Consider the following 10,971-nt stretch of genomic DNA (forward strand, 5'->3'; position numbering starts at 1 on the left):
AGAAAAACCTCCTAATGGCTTGCTGATGAGCTAATCAGGTCAAGTGTTCTCTGGTTGCCCTCTTTCCTCAGAGTCAGCAAGCATAGCATTTTGTTAACCTATTGACATAGAGGAAATTTGTTTTCCATCCAACCTTTTACAGTAACTACTCAAAAATTACTTTCTCTTCAGCTATCAGAGTTAATGAATAAAGTACTCAAGCTCAACACTCTCAGTAACATTTTGCCTTTTGGGGGGTTTTTATTCCCGATCATTTCGTTTTCTTTTCCAGCCATTCTTTCCCATAAGAAGAAATTTTAATCTTTGCTGATATTTTGCAATATTGGTTTTCAGTCACACTCTGGAGCTATCTGGAATCAATCACAAGCACTTGTTATTCTGCAGATATGACATTTAGAATTGTGGAAGTGGTAACATGGTAGTATTGTAGGCACATACACATTCTATTAATTAAGAATTTATAAGTTCAAGGACAGCTTGGACTATATTGTGAGACCCTGTCTCAAAAAACAAAAAGAAATTTATAACCATTTATATATATAAGACAGGATGAAAATTTAACTTGGGACTGCATATGCATAGAGTTGCCTGAGAAAATATATGTTGAAACAAAAATACATAGAACATTTTAAACCTAAGAATAATCTCTTTTCTAAAATAGAAGAGTGAATCATTAATTTTCACTGTCATTCTTTATTAAAACTTAATGCTAAGTCTCTCTAGTCACCAAATTTTTAAATGCATTCCTACCCTGGTGTGGGGGTGCACATCTACTATCCCAGAGTTTGGAAGGCTGAGGCAGGAGGGTCACTGTGAGTTCGAGGTCAGCCTCGGCTACAAACTGAGTTTAAGGCCAGTCTGAACTACACAGAGATACCCTCTCTCAAAAATACAAAAATAAGTAAATGTATTCTTTAAATTATTAAGTGTTTATTCCAAACTATGGTGAGTCCAGCCTTTAATATGTTTCAAACTATCCTTTCCCTAAGTAGGTTCAAATTCGATGCTGGCTTTCAGTGAATATACTTTTAATGGTTTGCTATATTCAGAGGTTTCAAAAGTGATTATCCAAGTCAATTCCAATTTTAAATACTTCTGAGAGAATAAGCATCTGCGTATCTCCTTTACAGACTATTCTAATATTTACTATCCTAAGAGTTACTGTCCTTACCTGATGAAGTCAAGTTCATTCACGATGAATGTGCAGTCAGGCTACCGTTTTAACAGTTGCCCTTAAAGTAAGTGCATAGTGAGATTATTTTATTATTAGTTATAAAAGTTCTATAGAATTGGAAGAACCAAGAGCATTTTGGATTGTGACCAGGAAGTAGTCACTGTTCATGTCAGAAAATGCTTTCTCTAGTCTCCAAAAAGTGTATTGCTCTAACCACAGCTCAGTTTATGGGGTCCAAAGACTGGCAGATTATACTGACAGCAGCATTTCTTCCAGCTGAATATGCAAACTAGGTTTTTGTTTTCTACTTGTCTGACTATCTAACTTGAACAGGCTTATAATGGAACTAGTTAAAGCACATTAAGTATTCTTGTAATGGAGAAGTAACTCATTTACAAAGCTGAAGATCATGCTTAATTGATAACTATTTTTGTTGTGCAGTATGTTTATACAATATTTCCCTTAAACTTGAACTTAATTTGAGGGGATGATGAGTTTAGTCTCCTTTTTAATTATTTATCTGCCCACGTCCCAGACAATCATAATCTTTCTCTCTTTCTCTTTTTCTTTTGAAGGCAGAAGAACACAGGCCCTACATGGAAATTCTTAAGAAATATCAGAGAACTGGTTCTGATGGAGAGGCTAGTAGTTACAGAAAAATATTTTAAAAACATAAATGCAGCACTTTCAAACATGGTTTAGTGCCCAGAATAACTTGTTGGTTTTGTTTTTCATTTTCAACATAAATATGAATGGCCACTGTGTAACTGAGTCACAAACATTTGAACTCAGGAATTTTTATACTGAAATATTTCTCTGCGAAAGAATCCCATCTCACCAAACAGAAAGATTTTGTTACTGTTTGTTTGAAATAGAGTGAGAAAGCCTTATATTACACACATAGTTCTCTGCTGGTATTTTATGTATCTTGTGCATATTTTTACTTCTCTCCCTCCTCTCCTTCTGTGTTCTTCAAACTATCTCGGGCAGCATTTGAATATGCTTGTGCGTACCTGTGAGTGTAGCGCAGTGTTACAAACGAGGGCTGCAGCCGGCCTGCCCGGTTTCAAAGCTTGGCTCTGTACCCTGTTGCTCTGTGCTTTTGAAATTTATGCAAACCTCTCATACCTCCGTTCTCTCCTCTGGAAGCTGGAAGCTGGTTAACTGGTGGTAGAGCAAATGAGCTACCATGTGGGAAGCACTTAGGTATTACTGTTTTAAACAAGTATTTATTAAGCATCTACTGTAGTATGCTGTTATAATTTGTATTTCGAGGTTCCCTAAAAGCCTCATGCACTCATAGGCAGGGCTTTTGGAAGGTGACCGGATCAAGGGGCTCAAAGCTGACTGCTGTGAGGAGCTGGGGTCTGGTGGGAAGAGGGGGTCACTGGGGGCGTGGCCTGGAGGGGTTCATCTCCCTCTGTTTCCCATCCGCCATGCTGGGAGCAGCTCTGCTCCACTGGACCATTCTGCATGAAGTGGACTGACAACTCTCGGCTGAAATCTCTGCGGTCTGCGAGCCCAAACCAGCCTCTCTTTTAAACTGTGGGTGTCAGGTACTGGCTCTCTGTGATGAAAAAGTGACTAAGACACCAACACTCTGCTGCATCTTAAGGTGCCACATAAGTTAGGCATATTTACTCCTTTTGTAAGAATTTAAAGTTTGGCGAAAGACTCGGACAAGTAGGTTGTTGTAATGCGTTATGATCACTGCCAACCGGGGTAGTGTAAGGTGCCACAGAGGCTTCACGGTGGACTTCTTCCCTTCCGAGGGGACGGGAAAGTTTTCCTGGCTAAGTGAGGACTAGGCTGGGACCTGAGAGCTAGGTAGGGGCGTGCCGAGAGGTTGGTCGTGAATGGGGCGGCGGGTAGAGTTTTAAGTAGATGGCGTGGCCAAGAGACCCAGGAAGAGGAAGTTCCACAGAGGAGAGAGCAGTGGTACACGTGAGGAACCGGTGAGGCTCAACTAAACGCTCGATACTGCTCAGGGCTGGGTGCCTGAGGCTGCTTTGTTCCGAGCAGACTAGGGAGTCGTGGAAGGTATGGAAGAGGAGAGCATCATGTTCAGATTTTACTTTAAATCATCCCTCTAATCTCTCCTGGGACGACTTGCCAGTTGATTCATCGTGGCCAGTGAAAGTTCTAGTGCAGCGTTGGGGAGAGATGCTGGAGGCCTGGGACCGGAGCTGTGGGAGTGCAAATAAAGAGAACTTGAAAGGCCCGAGGGACATAGACAGGGAGAGACTCTGAAGGACTTGATAATAGAGGGCTGGATATGGAGTGAAAGAGAGAAGGAGACTTACAGGTGGGTGCCAGGTTTCCGGCTTGCTCAGGTGAGTGGTGCCATGGACTGGGACGGGAAACACCAGCTATAATGGACAGCGGCTGTTCTTGCCGCCCAGTGTATTCTTGGTAATTATGTCCCAATTTCCAACTAAGGACAGCTCCCTGCTCAATATCAGTGCAAATTACATTAGTTAGGCTTCACTAAAGGAACAGAACTAACATGGAAGAATTTAGCAGGTAGGCTTATAGGATCAGAAGGGGGAGACCCCTGTGGCTGACTGTGGAATCATGAGGCGGAAGAGTCCAGAAAGGCCTTCTGCACCTTGGGGCACGGGAGGGCCCATCGTGAAGGCCGGAGACCTGGGAGCTCCCTGTAGTCACTGGGGTGGGTCAGTGCCACAGGGTTGAAGAGTCGCCACTGGAGACCGAGGTCCGAAGGCCACGATGGAGAGCAGAGCTCCTGCAGAGTAAGGGCAGACTCCCTTCTCCTTTCCCTTTTCATTCCGCTCAGGCCGCAGTCCTGCTGTGGTGCCACCCACGTCGAGGCAGGGTTTCCCTGCTTCCTCCGCAGCCTGCGTGTCCGTCAGGTACAGACCCATCTGGAGGCACACCGCGCCCGAGGTGGTTCTTACTCAAGGCAGATCCACGAACCACAATCAGCCATCCCACGTGTGCGTGCACATGGAGTGGACTCCACCTCCAGTCCCCAGGGCACAGCGCAGGATCCAGGGCCAAGCAGAGTATCGTCCTCCTGGCTGCATCTCAGCCCTGCTCACAGCAGCTAAGCTGATACAGTCAGCGAGAATCTCACAGCTGTGGTGGGCCCCCCTGAAAAAGATTAGGCAAAACAGCAGTTCTTGAACTCGCTACAGATATTCCTTGTTTAACTGCCTGTTTAATGACTGTTCAGATGTTCACAGTCAATGCAGAGCCACGGCATTCGGCTGTATGACCAGCTGCATGGGTTTTTGACTTCTCTCTTTTTTTTTTTCTTTTTACAGTTCTGTAGATCTTGTTTATAGAGCCTCAATGTCCTTTTTGGGTATAGTACACTTTGTTTAGGCAGTACTGTCATGGAGTTATCAAGTTTTTTTGTAATTTGCTGAAAGAGTCATAGGGAACTAAGAAACCATGAAAATATACATCCAGTTTAACAGCTTTATTGAAATATAATTCATGCATCTTAAAATTAGCTCATTGAAAGAATAAAATTCAGTGGTTTTAGTATAGTCACAGGTATGCAGAACTATTTGTGCAGTGAATCTGAGAACAGTTTTTTCATTGCAGAAAGATACCACGTACCTCTTTGCTAGTTCCTACCCCCCCATCATTCGTAACTATAAGCAATATACTTTCTATCTCTTTAGATTTCCCTATTTTGAACACTTCATATACGTGGAACCATAGAGCAGGTGGTAGTCTTTTCTGATTCACTTATTTCACTCACATGATGTTTTCAGTTATACCATGTTATATCATTTACCGATACATCATTGTCTGTTAGCGGTATTACTCCATTATATAGGTACTCCACGTTCTGTTTAGCTGGTTGAGGTGCATTTGTGCTTTGGCTGTTATGAGCAATGCGGTTGTAACTATATAAACATTAGTACAGTTTTTTGTGTGGACCTATGACTTTATTGATCTTGGGTATGTATCAAGGAACAGAGTTGCTGGGTAACACGGTAACTCTGTGTTTAACTATTTGAAGAACTTCCGGTCTGAATTCCCAAGTGACTGCATTGTTTTGCATTCGTATCAGATGTGTATGAGGGAGGGTGCTATTTTCTTTTCTTTCTTTTCCCCTTTTCTTTCTTCTGTACTGGGCCTTCATGTTAATAGCTTTTTGTGTCCTGTAGAGATTCTTTCTAAGTTCTTGGTGTCCTGAATAAAGAATTAGACAAGACACAGAAAAGGTAGCAAAGATTTACACTTATTAAAGGTTGGAAAAGAAGTGTGCTCTGCGGAGTGAGAACAGGTCACAGAGGAGTTTTATAGCAGTCACGATGTCAGTGGTGGGGGTCACTTGTATCTCTGTTGCTAGACTGCTTTTCACCCAAGTGAACTAGGAATTTGAGATGATTGTCCCATCAGAAGCTCACTTGGCCTGACATCAGATCTGAGCTGCCCAACCAAAGCTCAATTTTGTGCCAGATGTAAACAAAGGATTGAAGATAGCACTTTCTGATTGGTCCCAAGTGCAGCGTTTGGGAACTGTGTTCTGTGCGTGTGTTCTGGGTCTCAGTGATTGACAAGTCACACCCACTTGCTCAGCCAGTTTGCTCCACCCTAATCTCCTATCTGATTCATGCTGAGCTACATCCCCAACTCCTTCTCCCCTCCAACAAAAAAGATAAATTTTGGGACAGAGACTTGCTAAATCTCTAAGTTGTCCAGGCTGGGCTCAAACTTTTGATGCATCTGACTCAGCCTCCCAGAGTGCTGTGATTCCAGCCTTGTGGCACCACACATGGTTCTGATTTCCCCACATCCTTTCCAATATTGTTATTATACAACTCTTTGGTTCCAGCCATCCTAGTGGATGTGAAGTGGTGTCTGATTAAGTGTTTTTCTTTGCATTCTATTACGACTGTGATGCTAAATAACCCACACCACCCCAAATTCATATGTTAATCCTACCCCCTATTCTCTAGTATCTCAGAAAGGGACTAGGTTGACAAGTAGGGCCTTTAAAGAGGTAATTAAATTAAGCTAAGGACATTAAGGTGGTCCCTAACCCAGTCACCTGCTGTCTAAGATGACCATATATAAGACAAAGAGAATAGCCTAGAAGGAAACAAAATATACAGGCACATTGACCTTGGATTCCAGGCCTCTAGAACTACAGGAATATACGTCTCTGTTGTATAAAGCACAAATCTATAGTATTCTGTTACAGTAGCCCTAGCAAGATAATGGTTAGTGATGTAAAGCACCTCTTCATGCATTCATTGGCTATTTGTACATTTTCTTTGGAGAAATGTTTACTCAGATTCTTTGCTTACTTTAAAATTGCATTAATTGATTGCAGAATTGTTCAGTATTCTTTTATATGCTGGATACTATGCCTTTCTCAGAAAAAACATTCACAAATATTTTCTCCAGTTACATATTATCCTTTTACTTTTTTGACTTCTCCTTTCATTTACAAAATTTTTACTGTTGGGAAAGTCTAATTTTTCTAGTTTTTTTGTTTTGTTGCTCACACTTTTTTGTGATACTCATTTCCAAATACTAGGATGTGAATACAGTATTTTCTCCTGCATTTTCTTCTAGGAGCTTTGTAGTTTTAGTCTTATATTTAAGTCTTTGATCCATCTTGAGGTAATTGTTGTATATGGTGTGCAGTCAGGGTACAGTTTCAGACTTTTCCACGTGGCTATGCAGCTGGTTTAGCACCATTTGTTGACGACTGTTCTTTCACTATTGAATTGCCTTGATATCCTTGTAAAAAGCCTTTTGATCACAGTTAGGTGGTTGTACTTATCCACTTTCTAGCCTCTTTTTTTTTTGACAAGATCTTGCTATGTAGTTAAGGCTGCCTCAGCCTTTTAGAACCCCCTGAACTTCTATGTAGCCCAGGTTGTCCTCAAACTCATAGCAGTTCTTCTGACTCAGCCTTCCTAGCATTGGGATTACAGGACTGCACTATCATGCTTGGCTCTGGATTCAATTTTATCCCATTGATGTATATGTATATTTTTAGGTAAGTATAACAATGTCTTGATTACTATAATTATGAGTCAGTTTGAAATCACAAAATTTAAGTCTTCCTATATTCTTATTTTTCAAGATCACTTTGGGTATTCTAGGTCACTTGCATTTCTGTGTGAATTTTAGAATTATCTTGTCCATTTTTAAAAAGGAGTGAGCTGCGATTCTGATAGGACTTATGTTGAATATGTAGATCAATTTGGAGACTATTACCATCTTAGCCATGTTAAATCTTCCAATAAGTGAACATGAATGTCTTTCCATTTATTTAGATTCTGTGGTTGCTGTTTCAGTGCTGGAGATCAAACCCAGGGCCTTGTCCCTGCTAGTCAGATACTCTCTCCCCGAGTTACATCCCTGTCCCTGGATCACTCATGTTTTAAAAAGCACTTTACAGCTTTTGGTCTTGGACTTCGTTGTTAGAGAGGCTATTCCTTAGTGTTACACTCATTGGATGGCTTTATAAGGAGAGTTGTTTTATTAACTTTGTTTTTGGATGATTCTTTGCAAGTGGAGCTGCAGGGAAGTGGAGCTGACAGGAAGTGCTTGGGTGTGTGCTCTTACTATGCAGCCATGCTGTCCCTTTTTGCCTCCTGGCCATGAGGTGGGAATTTTGCTCTGCCCCATACCCACAACTATTGCCATCTGGTATACCCGCCAGAGGCCAAAAGCAACAGGTCCACTCAAGTGTGGGCTGAAACCTGGAGTGAGGGAAAGGAGAAAAGAAGGAAGGAAAAGAAAATATATACACATATATAAGCTAAGGTAATGGTATTACTAATTTCTACTAGTTCAGTGAAAGGAACAGTGTTTACATTGTTTGATCAGTCTTACATGTCTGTATCTGGTAATCTGAGCAACTACTTTGAAAATAACAATATGCAGTATAATAACCATTGTTAATTTCCTATCATTTTGTTTTGAAATTCTGTATCATTTTTATTATTCTCTCTGAAATAACAAATAAAATTAAAAAAGGAAAATTGAGTAATACCTTCTGTTACTGGCAAATACATCATACTTGAATACATTATAGTCCTAACAGCACATTATGTATGCTAGCTTTATAATAACTTAGAGAAGAAAGGAGAAGCAGTATGCTGTCTTTTATAACTGTGTAATTACCTTTGCTGGTACTTTACAAATATATATATATACACACACACATATACAGAGAGAGAGAGAGAGAGAGAGAGAGAGAGAGAGAGAGAGAGAGACCTAAATTATTACCAGGATCTACTTGCCTCCAGCATGAACAGCTCCTTTTAGTATCTCTTGTGTGTTCTAGTGACACATTCTCCCTGTTTTTGTTTATTTGGAAACATCTTTATTTAACCTTATTTTTGTTGGATATAGGAGTCCAGATTGATAGTTATGTTCTTGTGTTCATTCTGTTATTCTTCTGGGCTCAGATCATTCTCTTGAGAAATTAGCTGTAGATCTTACTGGGATTCTCATGGAAGTGATAAGTCACTTTTCTCTTGTTACATTCATGAATGTCATGGATGTCTTGAGTATTCATTTAGCTTTGTAGTTATCAAGTATGTGTTTGTGCATGTCTTTACATTTATGCCACTGGGAGTTCACTGAACTTCTTAGATGTGGTCATTAATGTTTTCAATAAATTTGGGAACTTTTCAACTACTAGTTCTGAGGCAGGAGACTAGGGCACGGCAAGCTGGCTGGGGAAGTAGGCATGATCTGTTAATTACAAAATCCCAGGGCACATGTGCAGCGCAGTTTCCAAAGCCCAGCCCATGGACTCCTCAGGAGAACTTGAACAGTTTTGGACAGGATGGGCTGGACCTGGCCTCAATCTGGGGTGTGGAAGGCACAAAGAGGACAGTCCGCATTGAGCTCTTGGGCGTTGTGTTCCGTCTTACACAGTGTTCCATTCTCATCCTATAGAGTGTACTTGTTTCCTACTTTGCTTGGCCCAAATTCCCTCTGCAGAGCATGCTTATTTTCTTACCTTTAATACATGGAAACCTTGCTACATTTTGCGCTTGTCTTGGCCAATTCTTAGAGCGGGACAGAAAGAACCTAGAAACTAACTCTAGATGGAGACTCCAGCACTCTCAAACCTGGTTACAGTTCTTTGAATATTTTTTCTACTTTTTCTATTTCCTTTCCTGATATTCTCTGTATGTGTATACATATGTGCTTCATGGTGTCCCACATTTGTCCGAGAGGTTATTTTTCCATTCTCTTTCTCTTTGAATTGCATAATTCCTATCAATCAATACATCACTAATAATGCTTGCTGATCCTTTCTTCTGCCAGTTAATATTTGTTACTAAGCCCTTCTGGTAGATTTTCATTTCAATCATATTTTTCAAACCCAGGGTTTTATTTTCTCTTTTTCCTCCTTCCTCTCTTCTTCCATTCTTCTTTCTCTCTTACTTTCCTTCCTTCCTTCCTTCCTTCCTTCCTTCCTTCCTTCCTTCCTTCTTCCCTTTTCTCCTGCCTTCCTTCCCCGCTTCCTGTTTCTTTCTTTTATGGCTTGTATCTAGATGTGCCCCCACAGCCTCATATACTTATAGGTGGGGCTTTTGGGAGGAAGCTGGACCATAGATGTGCAATGATGGATTAGGGTATGTGAAACTAGGATTAAGGGTAACTTAATTGGTAACTTAATTGGTTTAGCATAGATCTGGGTGTGGGTAATAGGAAAGCCCACACTGGGTGTAGGTGGCACCAACAATTAGGCTTATAACCTGAATAGGATAAAGGGGAAAGATGGAAGCCAGCTGCAGGCCTTGCTGCTTGCTGCTTTTTGCCTGCCCTGCCATGAACTCTTTCTTCTCTGCGATTCCCCTCTACTATGATACCCTGCTTTGCATCCAGATGATTATGGACTGAAACCTCTACAAATTGTGAGCCAAAATAAACCTTTCCTCCTTTAACTTTGAGTGTTAGATATTGAGTTAATAATATCCCTTAGTTATTGTGGGCTGATCAGGTCTGCAATCTCCTGAATGAGTATACAGTGAAGGTTAAATAAAAAGAGGTGAATGGAATGATTTCAGGGCTCCAAGAGGATCAAAGCCCTCTCACAGAATTCAAGATCTCTCAGGGCTAAGACCAAGACCTTCTCTGAGTGGTCTGTATTTATTTGGTTATCAGAAGAAGGGAGGAGAATACTCAAGAAGAGTGGAGTTACTCAAGGACTTCTCCAAGTAAGGCATTAAATTCATCCTTTGTAAGGATTAAGTTAATCCATCCAGGAGTGAGATGCCTGAGGCTGTAGTCTTTATCTAGTTGAGATAGGATCCAGGTGTCCTTGGTTGTGGTCTTGTCTTATCCTTTGAGGTTTTTTGGCTTCATCCACCATTACAGGCTTAGTAGGGATTAGTGACTCACAGAAATTCACTTACAATGAATCTTGGGCCGGGGATATAGCTCGGTCACATAAAGGCCTGTCTCACAAGAGCAAGGTCCTGAGTTCAACTGCTGGTACCAAAAAAAAAAAACAAAAACAAAAACAAAAACAAAAACAACAACAAAAAAACCAAAACAACAACAAAAAGCAAAAAACAGAAAAATGAATCTGTTGCCCACCTCCAGACAAGCAGCCTAGGCTTTGGACAGATTTCCAATAAACATAAAAAGCCAACTGGTTAATTTAAGTCCTGCTTGGGACTTAAATTAACCAACTCATAGTGGTCTCCATCAGTTGGATGTTTTGCTCCAGCAATGAGAAAAGTAACTAAGACTCTTTCTTTTCTTTCTTTCTTTCTTTCTTTCTTTCTTTCTTTCTTTCTTTCTTTCTTTCTTTCTTTCTTTCTTTCTTTCTT

This window comes from Chinchilla lanigera, unplaced genomic scaffold (assembly GCF_000276665.1).
Source record: "Chinchilla lanigera isolate Chin_1 unplaced genomic scaffold, ChiLan1.0 scaffold00004, whole genome shotgun sequence".
Lineage (NCBI taxonomy): Eukaryota > Metazoa > Chordata > Mammalia > Rodentia > Chinchillidae > Chinchilla > Chinchilla lanigera.